The following is a 15,109-nucleotide window of genomic DNA, read 5'->3' on the forward strand; positions in this document are numbered from 1 at the left end:
CTAAACTATGGAAAATTCCTTCTCTGAGTTCCCACTGTCTCTTATACACATCTAGATGTGAATAAAAGAGATCTTAAGAACAAAGAGTTTGAGAACCAATGGGTTATAAGGAATACAAGAATAGCTGGAAGGAAAAAAAAAACACAAAAACAAAGAATTCCGGTGAGAGAAGATAACAGTATGAATTCCTAAATTGGCAGTTTAATGTGATAAGTTAAATTTACTATCTCAGAGAAAAAAAGCTTTTCTTATTTAGGGGAAAAGGATGGAATCTTGGATGAGAGCTTTCTAACTTAACAGACTGTATGAAAGCTAATGCCTTTAGTTATATGTGAGATTAGGTCTAAACAATTTCATAACATTATGAATGATGCTGGTGAATTAAGAGTAATCACAGCAAGAACAATAAACAGAGACGGTTTTCTGAAGGGCAAATAAAATTATTTAGGAAAAGACTTTTGATGACCTATATGCTAATGAAGTTAACCAAAAGGTACTTCCTAAGGGACTACATGGTTGAATAAGTCTCATTCCATTTTTAAAATACCAGGGCAAATGGTAAGCTGAGATGAGTAACTCTTTTTAATGCAAGTTCCTGAATTATTACTCAGATTAGTGCCCATTAATGTACATTTTAATAAATAACAGTAAATGATACCTCATAACAATAATTATGAGCCATCAAGAAGAGGATAAATTTTGCTCAGCATTTAAGAAGTCAGCCAAGTACATGGATATTTTAGAAATACAGTATAGCAAAGGTATCAAAGTAGAAGATCTGGCAGGTAAGGCTCTACCTCCAGCTATCTGACTGCCATTCCAAAAAGATTAACTTGTTACAGGTTCTACAGTGAAAATGTTCCAATTTAATTCTAAGAGGGTCTTCGCTCCTGGGGAAAGTGATATTAGGAAGAGCCACAGACACAATGCTAAGGAATGGATGGTAAAAACGTGGTAGAAGAATTTCTACCATGCTGAATGACAAGGGCTGACAAAGACAAGTTGTTTCTTCAGCTTAGTTATTCCTTGTTGTCATCAGGACATAAATGCTTTTGGGGGTGGCTAGGGGAATATATTCCTTTAAAAGGCTATCTTGTTAAATTTGAAATTAATGTCATACATTTGTTAAATCTTTTAATTACCACTTGTTTATTAAAAAGAACCTCCTAAAAGAACATTTGTGTTGTGAAAATGGATGTCAATATTTAAAGTCCTGTCTACTACATTAGAGATGGCCCAGTAGTGCCTCTACTAAGCAGCAGCTGTTGAAATTTCCTCTGAGTAACTGTGTATATCTAAAAGTAAAAGCCTTGCTTTCAAAAATATTTAACAATTCCCACTTTTTATTTATTTAGATTTGTGCAATTATCTTCCTCCATTAGACTAAACTAGTTGGTTATGTGATAAAATGCTTTTCAGAGGAAGAACAGTAAGCTAGCCTTTTCTTTTTTTTTTTTAATCTAAGCTATTCCCATCTTCCCCATTCTATGTGGGGGTGATATACCACAAGAAGTCATAGGAACAACTGCTACAAGAATTAAACATCTTGGGCCTTTACACAGCTGTTGCCATATCATGGCTTTGGTGCATGGTCAGTCACAGATGCTGTCAAGAGGCATGTTTAGTTTAGCTATCCTTTTGCTTCTCCAGCCCCCACATTAAAGGTCTCCTTCATCTTCTCTGTCCTTTTTGCTACCTCTCTTCTTCCTGCTCCAAGCTCCCACAAACCAGCCTTAATAAACAAGGAAGGATCAAGGCAACATTCCACATCAGTCATATTTCAGGGCACCTTCATGTTTGTTTGCTAATAGATGGCTGGTATTATCTAACCAATAGGGTGACTCCAAGTTTTAAAAAAACAGCAAGATTAATTCAGAGATAATATTATTTCTTTTTTTTTAAATAGAGATGGGGTTTCACTTTGTTGCCTAGGCTGGTTTTGAACACCTGGACTCAAGTAATCCTCCCATCTTGACCTCCCAAAGTGCTGGGATTACAGGCATGAACCACCACACCCAGCCCAGAGATAATATTCATAAAAGGTATGCATTCTTTTGTTTTTACTTAACCCCTTTTCCTTCCCAAAGAGTCATGCCAAGAAACAGACAAATGGCAGTATAAGTTCCCATTAGGAATAAAACAAAGAAAACTTGGCATTGTTAGGCACTGATGAGCTTGCCACCTCCCACCTTCTGGGACAGCTAAAAGCACAGTAGCTCCCCAAGATGAGACCAAAACCAAAGTGAGGAGGCAGAGATACACTGTAACTCTGATACCCAGCAGCAAATGTCAATCACCTGAATTCACTACTGCCAGTATAACTTAAGACCCTCCAGTGGCTACAAAGAAGCCTGTGGGGCTATGACGGGTGGGGTGTGCCAATGACAAATTCTATTCTTTTTCAAATCCTACAGAACACAGTCTTTCCATTTAAAAGCAAACCTAAGAGCACTTGTCCACATAATATTATATGCTAATCTTCAAACAATATTTCTTCTCACAGCTTGCAGGTACTCCTTTTAATGCGTTCAGCTGCAACAGCCACTGCAGGAAAGTTCCATGTCAGGAAAGCCAGGATTTAAATCCTTTTCCTCACTCAAGGAGGAAAGAACAGGCTCAGACAAGGGGAAAACAATCCACTGAGCTTGATGTGAAGCAGATACAGCACCAGGTTTCAGCACTAATGAGGGAAGAGGGCCAGAGCTCTATTTCCCTCCTTTCCATCATCCCATTAGGGAAACCTAATGACTCCTGGGAAGGAACATAGCCTATTGTGTTGACTACAAGGGCAACAGGGACAGGAACTGTTTCATAGCAAAACAATCATGATACATGCATCACTTTCTGGAACTGGAATGAAAAGTCTAACTCTCTATTTCAAGGCAAGCAATGCTGTCAACAGGGAAAATCCTTTCAGTGAAACATTTCAGCAGAATTCCACTTAATGCCTGATGTTACAATGCTACCAGAAGTGAACAGTAGAAGCGACAATGGTGTGGATAGGCCTAAACTATGGAAAATTCCTTCTCTGAGTTCCCATGACCCAGGTCTCAACTCCTAGTTCATTTCTTTGTTTCTCCCAATAGAGCTTCTTGAGGGATGAGATCTGTCTTATTTTACCCACCATGGCATCCCTGGTTTCTATTACAACACTCAGCATACAAAACAGATGTTTGCAGATTAAAGGCTGAATTTTGCTTTGGAAATGCACAAGAGTAACATCTCCTGGAGGAAGGGACTATGTTCCAACAGTATAATTTACTGTTGGAATCTTTGCTACAAATGTTTAAAGTAAGGGATTCGTGCATGGACATATGTTTTTTCCATGCCTCTCCCGCTGACAAGTCAGTCTGTAGCTTCCCACAGTTTCTGGCTTTCACAGGGGTGGAATGAGAGAAAAAATTCCTGAGCCTCTTAGAATAAATGTCCTATTGCCCACAAAGTAGAGACCTGCACACTACCTGGGCTCTGATGCTTCTCATCATGCATCCTCTCCAGATTGCACCAGGCCTAGGCCTAATTTCAAGGGGCCTGTGGCTGAGGTGGCACCCCCTGGTTCTTCTTTAGCCCGGCATGGCAGGGGGAGTCCAAACCAACCCAATGTCTTCAGGTCCCTCCACCTAAAAAGAGCTTGGTTTATAGTTGATTCAAGGGAAAAAATAAACACAACAAAATTTTTGGTAGTAAAACAAGGAGGAAGGATGACAAAGAAAGAAACTAATGATGTCAAAAATAAAACTGACCATAGCACATTTTCCTTGAGTTATTATTTTCATAGAAACCAAAAGATAAAGAATATGGAAAGAGGATCTTACAATTCTGCTTTTCCCAGGGCAACCAGGATGTTACCCTAGGGAAGAACATGACAAGCAGAAGGCTCTTCCATTTTTCACATCATTCATCTGCTGTCAGAAAACACTCGCATCACACAAACCTGGATTCCACAGTGATTCATGCAGGCTTATTACCTTGGTAGGTAACAATATCCACTAAACTTCAAGGAAGGTAACACACAACAAGCACACCCAAAAATAAAGATGCCATGCTCAGGAAGGGAGAAGGCAACAGGGAGTGGGAATCTTAAATCTACCCAGATCACCCTATACTGTGATCTGCACATGGCCCAGCCACAAGCCTCCAAGTATCTGTATCAGAGGGCAATTTGCTAAAAGGAAGTACTGCAGTCACCAGTGCAGCAGATGCACACAGCTCATCAACCACAACAAAGGGATCAAGTGTACACCTTCAGCTGTATCCTTCCCATAATTTTTCTTAATGTATGGGGAGTGGGGATTAAAGGATTTCATGAAGTAGAGGAATGTCACTGATCAGTAAAGATGGTCCTATTTAAGGATTTCCTATTAAAGAATCTCCAGCAGAAATACTGGAGAGGTTTTCAGTGTGCCTCCGGCTTACCATGTGACACTGAGGAGTTTACTTCATTGACAGGTGATGACTAAGACAGAGGTGGGCAAGGAGAAGCTCACGGGCATCACAAATGATGGCAGGCCCTTTGAGCATCCTAGCTCTTTGGGTACTCCAGTTCCCTTCTTGGCAAATTAAAGGGCACAAGCCTCATGCTCACTAAAATTCCTCCCTAAACTAATATTCTATAATGAGAACAATTATTTTTGGAAGATTTTGGATTCCCGTAGTTACAGAATCTGGAATATAAATAGAAAAGACCTCTAAATGGTTCCATTACAAATTTTTTGATCATGTGCTGTTTTTACATAAATCAAAAGGGAACAGGATATTTCCAGTTCAGGCATGTTTTTCTGCTAATCTATCGTTTGTCGAGGGGATTCCAAGCAATAAAATAATTCACAATTTTTAACTTCTTAGCTGCTCCACCATGTTTTTTCTTTCTGCCTCAGAGAAGGGGTTCAGCAAAAATGTGCCCGATGTGCCACTCCCAAGGTACTTCATACTCTACACAGTAAAACACACATATATATGCATATCTCACATAAATAAAAGCGCCAAGTCAAATTTATCCTTTCAAATATGTATTTAACCATAAAGGTCAACTGTGAAGCTATACATTTACCCCAATTATTCCTATTATAATTAGTTCAAACTGTTTCAGACATCTTTTGCAACCATCTTCAGTACAAACAATGAAATCACATGTGAAAAATCTGTCTCATTTTTATACCTCCATAACCCCAAATTCCAACCCCAGAGTGACTAGGCTTTTTATTTCATTTTGAGACAGGGTCTCATTCTGTTGCCCCTACTAGGATGCAGTGGCATGATCATGGGTCACCACAGCCTCAACCTCCCCAGGCTCAGATGATCCTCCCACCTTAGCCTCCCAAGGAGCCAGGACTACAGGTGCATGCCACCACACCCGGCTAATTTTTGTATTTTTGGTAGAGACAGGGTTTTGTCCAGGCTGGTCTCGAACTCCTGGGCTCAAGCAATCTGCTTGCCTCGACCTCCCAAAGTGCCAGGATTATAGGCGTGAGTCACCACACCCAGCAACTAAGCTTTCAAAACTCTTAAATATATATCAATACTGATGACTCAGTCAGGATCAAACGCCAGCTACAGAAAAAGAAGATCAATACAATAAACATTTTGGCTTACTCTGACTTCTGAGTTAGGTTTAAACTTAGATAGTGCTCATAAGAGTATTCTCTGTCCTGAACTTTATGAAAGGCATTTTCACCATCAACTAACTTTCTCTGAAGACTTCCCATGTGCACTTAAGACAATGTCCCAATCGTTCAGGTCCACAGCAGTGATAGGGTTTTGGGTGTCCTCAGAATGGAAGCAAAATGTCTACATCATTGTATGAAATGAAAGAGGCAGGAAGGGAGAATATAAACTTTCAATGGCTGAATGGAACTATTTAAACAGAAATACTACTTGTTTCAATTCCCACATGGTTCATATACTATTGAATACTTCCATTTTTCATATTCTGTGGTAAATTTTATGTTTTTCAGTTCTAGTGATATGTTTTTTGTTTTTTTAACCTGGATTACTGCCAGATCAGTTACCTTGCAAACTGATGTGTCTCTGGTAATCCTTAGGCAATTCTATGATCGTTGAAGGGCTGAGTGTATTGTGAAAGTAAAAAAAGAACTACAAGGCTGGAAAGCATATCAATGGCTCCCTGAAGCTATCCCTGTTCTTGCCAATAGACTATTGATACCACCTGTGCTACAACATGGGTCTCACCAAGGAAACACCATTATGTTTCAGACAAACACTTTTCAAGAAGTATTCCTCTCTGTGATCTCCTATAGCACATTAATGGTATCTGATAACATGTCTCACACACTGCATTCATGTATTGTGATTGTATCTGTATATGTTTGCTTTTTAAAATTTAACTAGATTCTAGGTATGCTAAGGGCAAAAAGGATCCCTAACTTTCAAAAATTATCTGGTATTTGGCAGGTACAGTGGCTCATGCTGTACTCCCAGCACTTTCGGAGGCCGAGGTGGGAGGGTTGCTGAGTCCAGGAGTTTTGAGACCAGCCTGGGCAACATTATAGAGACCCTGTCTCTACAAAAATTTAAAAATTAGCTGGGTGTGGTGGCTCGCACCTTCAGTCCCAGCTATTCTGGAGGCTGAGGTGGGAGTATCACTCGAACCCAGGAAGTTGAGGCTGCAGTGAGCTATGATCACGCCACTGCACTCCAACCTGGGCAACAAAGTGAGACCCTATCTCCACAAAACAAAAACAAAAACAAAACTCCAATATTTGATGCAATAATTTGTCCAGGAAAAAATAATCATTTAATGTTTACTAAATGAATAAATGAAATTAAAGCCACAGACTAATATCACAAAATTGAGCAGCCTAGGAGACTAGAAACATCTGAAATTGGTGCCCCTGAAACTTTTTCTGGATAAAGTAGACAACTCCATATATAGTGGACAACTCCATAAATAGTGTACACATTTACTCTTCTGGTGGCCAACTAGAGAAACACCATTAGCCTCTTGTTAAAATCCACAATCAAAACCTAATACGGAATATCTAAAACTGCTAAATTGTAGGTACCCAGGTAGATCCCTGAGGTGGACCTAGTCCTTTCTCAAAGATCAAATGACATCTTTCTTTTAATTTTCTACTATGGAAACTTTCTCTTTCATAGGCAAAAACAAGCAGCTCTAAGTCATATTTATGTCAGTAAGCAACACAGAACTTAGAACCACAAGCAATACATAGTTTTTTTCTAAGAGATCACCTATTGGTAGCCCTTCCAAACGTACTGGTTACAACGAAGCCTGTATTTCTGATACATAATGCATATATCTTCATTTCCACAGTGTAAAAATAATATAACATTCTTTAAAAACTTCCTTAGAAAGGAGAATTTAGCATCCATTTCACTGAAAGTTATTTTTTCACAAGCACCTGTATATTTACCTGTATTTTAACACTCAAGAATATATCGTATTTACTGGTTTAATAATTGCCTTTCCTACTGGAATATGAGTCTTTGAATGCAGAGACTCATCTATTTTCATTTCAGCATATCTGAGGCCTAGCACAGAGTTCAATGAACATTTGTTGAACTAAGTACTGACTAAATTAGTACACCGTTGCAGTAAACATAAAGTGACATGGAAAGTTAAATGGGTACCACTGTGGCCTGATATAACTGATAGCTTCTTCCAAGACCATTTAAAAATCATTATCTAAAATCATTCACTCATACTGTCTTAAGATGGGCCTAATAATTCTGAGTTAGTTTAAAATGAGATTAGAATTATATCTATTGCCTTTAAAATGCCTATTAAAGGCTAGAATTTCCTAACCCTAGTTAATACAAACAACCTTTGTAATAGGCATCAATATCCCAAATTTACAGATGAGGAAACAGCCTCTAAATAAATTAATCAAAATTATTCAGCTGGTGATTGGCAAAACTGGGATTAAAACCTTAATTCACTGGGCTCCATAATCTTTCCCTTATACTTAGCTATTATCACTGGCTGTCAACATAATAAGAATGAACAAAAGAAAAATGAGCGTAAGTAGTAGACAGAAAGAGTGCTAAGACTCAGATACGGTTATTTTCACTCAAGAGGGGGTGGCATGAGATACACATCCCCTCTAAAATGCACATATGACCTATGATTCAGCAGTTCTAGGAAAGAAAAAAGCAGATTCTAGTATAATTGATTTTAATAACTCAGAACAAAACACCTTGGAAAACATTTAAGACAAAACTGATTAGTGTAAGGATTTGGTTAAAGAATGGGTGATTTAAAAAAAAAAAAAAAAATCCCGCATGGTGGCTCACACCTGCAATCCTGCACCTTGGGAGGCCAAGGCAGGAGGATCACTTGTGTCCAGGAGTTCAAGACCTGCAACATAGCAAGATCCTGTCTCAAATTAAAAAAAAAAAAAAAAAACAAAAAGAAGAAAAAAAAAAAAAAAAAAAAAATCCCTCATGATTGTCCTTTTGGTCCAAATGTAAGATATCCTCAGTTTTGTTCGTTCGTTTGAGATAGAGTCTCATTCTGTCTCCCAGGTTGGAGGGTAGTGGTGCAATCTTGACTCACTGCAACCTCCACCTCCCAGGTTCAAGCAATTCTCATGCCTTGGCCTCCCAAGTAGCTGGGATTACAGGCGCATGCCACCATGCCCTGCTAATTTTTTTGTATTTTTAGTAGAGATGGGGTTTTGCCATGTAGGCCAGGCTGGTCTCGAACTCCTGGCCTTGTGTGATCCACCTGCCTCGGCCTCCTGAAGTGCTGGGATTACAATATTTTTAAAATTATTCTAATCATCTCAGAATCATACACTGGTCAAAAATTAAGAGCAGAATAAACTAGAGATTAACCATTATACAAAGGAGAAAACACAGATCAGAGAAATCAAATAACTTGCTTAAGGTCACTTAAAAATATACAAATAGATCATTAAATTATACCTTTACATATATTATCTATGGGTAGTTTTACACTAAGTTTATAGTTTTGCCACTTCTGACTTTATGGTCTGGGGTTCTTTGAGGTACTTCTTTTCCACAATTGTATTAAAAATTTGTATTAGGAGCCACTGATAATTTCCTGGAAACTCTCCATTTCAGAGAAGATACAGAGAGTCTCCAAAAAATTTACATGAAAAAAAATGAGAATTAAGTTTCCTCTAGCTTTGGACCTAAATGGGATAATTCAGGGAGAGCCTGCCTCTCTTAAATGCCAAATGTATGCAGATAAAGACTTTATGGCAACTCAGAAAGTGGCCAATTTGCCTTTCCCTAGGTGACACACACACCACAAAACTATCTATGTGAATATGATGTCAGAAACATTTTTAAAGGACCTTTTTAAAAACTGACAACTATGGGTGGGATGTATAAGCCATTTTGAATATCAGCATTGTAAGTTGTTGGGTTAGTTACCAAATAGTCTAGAGGTTGCCATATTTTCCCATGGCAGCTGAGCATGAAGGCTGTGAACAGTCACACAAAACAAAAGCTTTTAACCAAATTCCTAGACTAGGGATGGAAATACAAGTTCGCCCCCTTTAGACAACAGAAAGAAAATAGTGTTCCATTAAATATAATAAAAGGACAGAGTTCAGGAAGATATTAACAGGCAATATTCCAAGACCAACAATGCCCTTACTACAATCCTGAAGAAACAAACATGAATACTGTTGTAAAAATAACTAAGAATGGAAATTCAGTTAATTTGATGTTTGGCTGTAATAATTGCAAAATAAAAAAAAAAAAAGAAAAGAAAATGGTTCTGATTTTAAATGCTTTCTTGATTGAGGAAGGTATGTTAAACAAAGAGTAGATTTTCCCAGTAACCTAATACTCAACACATGGGATTTTACAGTTGTTCTTGAACATAGTTGTTCTTGAGTGTTTGACTCGTAGGACCATAGAAACCCTGACAATACATACTGGTTTGTAGAATTAACTGTTCCACATGGCTAATAAGCTTATGCAAAGAGCATTCAGAAAAGGAACTATTATTGAGATACCTCAGTGAACAGATGCCCCAGGGAGGGAAGGTCCTTCCTAATGAACTTGGCCATATCTTGAAGAGAAAAGATCCCTACAACATATGATACTGGTTTGCAGTACTGCGGCATACTATGAAGGCGAATGGTGTCAGAAGGCCTTCTTTTCTGAACTTAAGTATTCAATGTCATCTCCTGCTTCCCTCCAGCATCTGGCACAGTATCATATCATTCTTTAGGAAATAAAAGGCAGGTCTAAAAAATCTTCCTAATCTCTGCACCAAAAGCAAGCACTTTGGAGAAACATCATCTTAGTGGTATTTAGTTGCAGCTAAACAGATTATAGTAAGAACACAAGACTTAAAGTGTATCAGCTTACATCTTAAAACGGCTAAAGGAATTTCTCCAACTATTACCAAATGCATGAAAGTGTAACACAATGGTTTTAGAATTTTAGTATGCGTAAGTATCATTCAGGGATGCTTGCTTAAAACACAAAAACCCATCCTAAACCAAGTGGATGGGACTTCCCAAGCATACCCTCAGATGATTCTTCAGGAAATAGTATAATGGAAAAATTATTAGCATAGAAATAGGGTTCTAGTCCAGCTGGAAGTTAACTAGCTGTGAAACAAGGCGAGTCATTTAACTATCCTGAATCCATTTCTTCTCTTATAAAGAAAAGGTGCTGGACTTCAGAAAATCTTTAAGGTTCTTTCAAATTGTAAGGGTCTCAGAAGTAAAACAAGTTCCATGTCTTTCAATTCCAAATTAAGGTATGAAACTATTCCTGAAGCTTTTATAACATGTGTTCAAGAAGCAGTAACTGAGTCTGAACCACCATATTCTACTAGTTACTAAAATAAGTGAATAGCATATTGTAATCTGAAGTTACTAAAGTAATAATAATGCTAAGCTGAATTTGTTTTGTGCTAGGCTCTGATCTAAGTACTTGATATATATTAACTCACTAAGGCAAAAAAAGACGACAACAAAAGGTAATCTGAATACCTTGAAACCAGTAAAGCATATAGGGGGAGGTAATGTTGAATATTAAATTGCAATGGGCATTATAACTTTGGCAATACTCAGTAACAAACCACAATTATAATAAAATGATAAAATGATTAATGGGAATAAACCACATTATGTGTAAAGTAATAACTTTGCCTCAAAAACTGTGAACATTTTCAACCCAATAAAGAAATATCAGTAAAGACTATCAAGAAATCTGCAGCATTTAACACATACATGTGTTTTCTCTGAGAATATAAGCAAACGAATGTGGATACTAATTCCTTCACAAACTATGATTTTCAGCACTGGACCTTTAAAGTAAGGGTTTATTTACAATACATGTGTCAAACAGGTTAAGGAATGAAAAATTACCCCTCAGTTTGTATGACAGATATCAGACTAATGGACTAAAGAAAACAAGAACTCAACTGCAGCTTTTTTCTTTAAATCCTTGGTAGTGCCACTCGACAGAGGTTCTTATGCTCTGATCATTACACGTTTAGAGAAGGTTACAAAACAAGACTTCTATAAGAATTTAAATGGATTCTTTAAATTTACTAGAAAACAGCCATAAATTTACCATAGTACTGGTTTTCAAGCCGGTAGCAAAGCATAAGATATAGGAATTTGTTCTATTTTAAATTTGGAGAGGATGATTCAATGAAGCAATGACTGGCCTATTCCCAAGGCACGCACATAGACAGGGTATGTGGCAGAAAGATCAGGTTAAATATTACACAAATGCCACTCCTCCCTCAAATATAATCACAGACTCTAACCCTTTTCAGCATGAAAACAGACTCTAGAAGGTTAAAGATAGAGAATGATTAGAGACAAGGAAACTGAGCTCTAGAGAGGCTGTCAAAAAACTATTCAGGAAAGACAGAACTTGATCCCACTCCCAACCTGTAGTTTAAAAACCAGAAGTTTCACCACAAAACAATTTAAGAAAAGAAATTTGCTTGCTTCTTTTTTCTTTTCTTCTACCAGTGCACAAGTATTTATTAGGCAGGAGCTCACATGCTATTGCCAGTTAACTCTTTTTTACAGCCCTTGAAAAAAACTTAAGACTTTTTTGTTTTTTCAAGACATTGTTACTCTGTTGCCCAGGTTGGAGTACAGTGGTGCGATCTGGGCTCACTGCAACCAGTTCACTGCAACCTCCCAGGTCAAGCAATTTCTGGCTAATTTTTGTTTTTTTTTTTTTTTTTTTTTAGTAGACACAGGGTTTCACCATGTCAGCCAGGCTGGTCTCGAACTCCTGACCTCAAGTGATCCGTCCGCCTCAGCCTCCTAAAGTGGTAGAATTACAGGCATGAGCTGCTGTGCCTGGCTGAGATTTTTACATTTTTTTAATTCCTGGAAACATAATTCAAAACAATATTTCATGACACATGACCATCACATGATATTCAAATTTCAGTGTCCATAATAAAGTTGTATTGAAGCACAGTGACACTCCTGTGTTTACATACTATCTATGGCCGCTTTCACACTCACAGCAAAGCTTACTAGTTGTGACAGAGACCATATGTCCCACAAAGCATTTACAAAAGTCTGTCCTTTACAAAATGTTTGCAGACCTCTGCTCTCTTTTCCTATCCAGTGAAAACCTGTATGATGAATATAGTAATGTGAAGAGTTAAGTGGGAAAAATTAAAGTGTGTGTCTGTTTTATCCCTTCAATTCACAGCAAATAAGGGAAGTTTGTCAGAGCACCATAGAGAAGAGTTAAGTAGTCAGATTTCACATCATTATAAGAATGCTGTGAACACAAAAACTTCCAAATTTAGGCCTGCAAATCCTCAAGAACTGAAAATCCCACTGACATATGCTTTCCCCAACTCTACACGGTGGAAGCAAACACAAAGCATAAGGTATTGATATCTCCCAGCTGGAGACAAATTACATGGTTCTCAGGCTTCTTATAGCATCCTTACCAATCAGATCCCAGGTTTCTTAAGTCAAGGAGGAATTGCCCTGTTGTATAAGTCCTAGATTAGAAATCAAACCTCAAACTCTTCCAGTGGCCTTTGCCCTCTAGCTAGTCATGTGACTCTCCAAGGGTCTATTCTTTTATCTGTAAAATGAGGTATGCTGACCAACCAGAGGAATATTCACTCTCTCAACTCTTAAAACTAGAGAAAAAGGAGAGGAGGAAAGGGACTTTTCTTTAAGTCATGTTTTGTTTTCTTCATTATAGTAGACAAGATACCATTAGAATAGAGATAACCCTCATCAGAAAGCAAAGGGTCTAGAGCCAAGTACCAGTCTGGATTCAATGACTTGAATCACCACAATATTAAAATGGAGTACTAAGAAACAGAGGTATTTGAATTCAAGGATGTGAGTTTTTTCCTTCCTTTTCTAAGGGGCTTCTGGAAACAAAGACACATCTACCCATGCAGGGTGTGTTCTCTTTTCTTCTCACAGGGTTAAAAGCAACATTTGTCTGAATAATGCCTGCTTTACAAGTAGCCACCCAGGCATTAGTCATGAATGTTATGTGTAATAAGGGCGGGTTAGAACAGTCAGCACCTTCATACCACAGTACTCCAATACAACAAGGGCACAAGTATACGGCACTGTTTCTCTCAACAAGTTTGTTTTAAAAGTTAACAGTCGGCCAGGTGCAGTGGCTCACGCCTGTACTTCCAGCACTTTGGGAGGCCAAGGCAGGTGGATCACTTGAAATAACAAGTTTGAGACCAGCCTGGCCAACATGGCAAAACCCTATCTCTATGAAAAATACAAAAAATTAGCCGGGCATGGTGACGAGTCCCTGTAATCCCAGCTACTCGGGAGGCTAAGACAGGAGAATTGCTTCAACCCAGGTGGTGGAGGTTGCAATGAGCCAAGATCCTGCCACTGTACTCCAGCCTGGGTGACAGAGGGAGACTTCAGCTCAAAAAATAAATAAATAAATAATAAAATAAAATAAAGTTAATAGCTTTAAACAAAGAAAAATAATCTCAAGACCTTGAGGAAAAATATTTTTAAAACCAAATGAATGGAAATTACCACATGACCCAGCAACTCCACGAGGTGTATAAAAACATATGTCCACATAATTTTGTACACAAATGTACATAACAGTGTTATTAACGGTAGCCAGAAAGTGGAAACAATCCAAATACACACATAAAATAATGTGCTATATCTATACAACGGAACAGTGTTTGACAATAAAAAGAAATGAAATACTGATCAATGCCACAACATGGATGAAACTTGAAAATATTATGCTAAGTGAAAGAAGCCAGTCACAAAAGATCACATACTGTGTTATACCGTTTATATGAAGTTCTGGAATGGGCAATTTACGTACTATCTATAGCCACTTTCACACTCTCACAGCAAATCTCTCTATGGATTCATAGAGAGCAAATGTAGATGAATGAGCTGGGGGAGGGAAGAGTGAAGGAGAGGTACACTGCTAATGGGTCTGGGGTTTCTTTTTGGAGTGACAATGTTCTGAAATTAGAGCCTCAGTGGCGATGGTTGCAGAACTCTGTAAATCTATTTAAAACCAGTGACCTATGCACTTCATTTGATTGGGTGGATTTTATGGTATGTGACTCATATCCCGAAAAAAGCTATTCTGAAAAAAAAAAAACCCATATTGATTGAACCTTTTTTTCTTGTTTTTTTTGAGACGGAGTCTTGCTCTGTTGCCCAGGCTAGAATGCTATGGCATGATCTTGGCTCACTGCAACCTCTGCCTCCCAGGTTCAAATGATTCTCATGCCTCAGCCTTCCAAGTAGCTGGGATTACAGGCGCCTGTAACCACGCCCAGCTAATTTTTTTGCAATTTTAGTAGAAATGGGGTGTCACTATGTTGGTCAGGCTGGTCTTGAACTCCCAACCTCAGGTAATCCACCCGCCTCGGCCTCCCAAAGTGCTGGGATTACATGTGTGAGCCACTGTGTCTGGCCTATTGAACATTTTTTTTTCATTGCTGAAAATGATATACTTCATAAGTTGGACAGTTACTATTGAGCTATAAAGTAAAAATCTCATTTTGGCTATCAGTTTTTATATAAAGAAAGAAGAGTCAGGTTTAAGAAGGGTTTATAGGCCGGGCGCCGTGACTCACACCTGTAATCCCAGCACTTTGGCAGGCTGAGGCGGGTGAATCACTTGA

General features: G+C 38.3%; 1 protein-coding gene across 1 annotated transcript in view; it reads right to left on the bottom strand.

Annotated features, from left to right (window-relative positions):
- Positions 1–15,109, bottom strand: part of AKAP13 (A kinase (PRKA) anchor protein 13) — a 281,731-nt gene that overhangs the window by 162,103 nt on the left and 104,519 nt on the right. The window lies entirely within an intron of this gene.

The sequence above is a fragment of the Mandrillus leucophaeus genome, unplaced genomic scaffold, assembly GCF_000951045.1.
Source record: "Mandrillus leucophaeus isolate KB7577 unplaced genomic scaffold, Mleu.le_1.0 Scaffold514, whole genome shotgun sequence".
Lineage (NCBI taxonomy): Eukaryota > Metazoa > Chordata > Mammalia > Primates > Cercopithecidae > Mandrillus > Mandrillus leucophaeus.